This window comes from Aegilops tauschii, chromosome 1, assembly GCF_002575655.3.
Source record: "Aegilops tauschii subsp. strangulata cultivar AL8/78 chromosome 1, Aet v6.0, whole genome shotgun sequence".
Taxonomy (NCBI): Eukaryota; Viridiplantae; Streptophyta; class Magnoliopsida; order Poales; family Poaceae; genus Aegilops; species Aegilops tauschii.
Genome location: NC_053035.3, coordinates 368,792,859 through 368,794,592, shown reverse-complemented (window position 1 = coordinate 368,794,592; position 1,734 = coordinate 368,792,859).

Here is a 1,734-nt window from a genome sequence, read left to right as displayed (position 1 = left end):
GCCGGCGAGTGGGTTCTTCCGCTCCTTCCTCGACTTCTACCATCTTCAGGCGCATCATCTGACGCCCAATACCGTGGCGCTGCTGTCCGCCTTCGTCACGATGTGCGAGGGCTACCTCAGCATCCTCCCCACCATCGAGTTGTGGGGAGCGTTCTTCTACACCAAACTAGGCACCTCCGCCAGGGAGAAGGCGGCCCAGTGCGGCGCCTTTGTCGCGGTGCGCCATCCGTCTCCGAAGAATGCCTTCCCCGCTATCAAGCTGTCACAGTCGGTCTAACTGTGGCAAAAATCATACTTTTACGCGGAGAACGTCGACCCGGCCATCGACTTCCTCAACTTGCCGCCCTACGAAGCCGGCCCTCCGGCCGAACCTTGGGCCAACTGGGGCTACAAGCCGAAGCCTATGTCGGCCGACTCCATCGCCGCCGTCAACCGGCTCCGGGTGTTGACTGAGGCGGAAGGCCTCAAGGCATCCGACCTCCTGGTCGCTTTTGTCGAGCGCCGGATTCTCCCACTCCAAGGCCGGCCTCATCTGATCTGTCGGATGAGCGGGCACCATGACCCGAGCCGGCTGTGCACGAGGGACATGCCGACTGTCGAGGTGGCCCGGATGGTGAACGGGATCTCCGACCTCAAACTGTCGGAGGGGTCTTGGCGGTTCGTCAAGCGGCCATACTCCCGTGCCAACCCGCCGCTTGCTGTAAGCTCTTCAACTCTTTCTTTTTAGTACTTGTCTTGGTCTTGATCTTGGTCTTGAATGGTCGGTCCTTCGAACACAGATCTATATGTCTCCGGCGATGGCCACCGTCGTGGGGCCGGGTGGAAACTACCCGCTGGACCGAGAGGTGAGCGACGTGGACGACCCCGACTTGGGGGCGGCCGCTCTGGAGGACGACGCCATAGGCGGCCGCGACGGAGCGGGCGGCTCCGAAGACGGAGGCGGCCTCGAGACCTGGCCTGACGATGATGAAGAAGAGGACGAGCCGCGCCCTGCACGAGGCGCCGGCAAGGCGGACGCGGGCCCCTCCGTCGAGCCGGCTGCTCGAGGCGGCACGCGCAAGCGCAAACAAGGCATCGTCTTGTTCGGAAGTGCGCCGAAGAAGACTAAGAACCCGACCGCTGCGACCAGGCGGAAGGAGGCCGCTGCGAAGGCGGCCAAGTTCCCGAAACTTCCGAAGGCGCCTCTTATGGTGTCGGCGTAAGTAACCTTTCCTTGTTCTTTCCTTATTTGTTGATTCTATCTGAGCTTCCTCGCTTTATTTTTCTTGACTTAAAGCCCCGCTCTCTCTTCAGAAGTCGGCCGCCGCCTCCGTTATTGGGTCGGCGGAGACCTCCACCACCACCCGGCGAATCGACCCTGCAGCCGACCTCCGGGAGGCGCAGGAATGAAACGCGCGGGAGGTGCACGAGGAGCAGGAAGCCGCTCGCAGGGAGAAGGCGGAGGCAGACAAGGCGGAGGCCGCCGCGCTGAAGAAGCTGGTGGAGGCTGAAGTCGATGTCGCGACGAAGAAGTTGGCTGAAGAGGTCGCGCGCCGTCAGGCGCCGTTATTCGTCATTCCCCTGAACTCCGCGCCGCCACCACCAGAGTTCACGGCACCGATTGGGGGAGACGGCAATGACCATCCGGCCATGGAGAGGGAAGGCGGCGATGTCGCCATGCCAGAGGCGGAAGCGCCTCCACCTCCGCCGTCTGGAGGAGCACAGGACTACCAGTCGACTGGCCCGCCGGTGCAG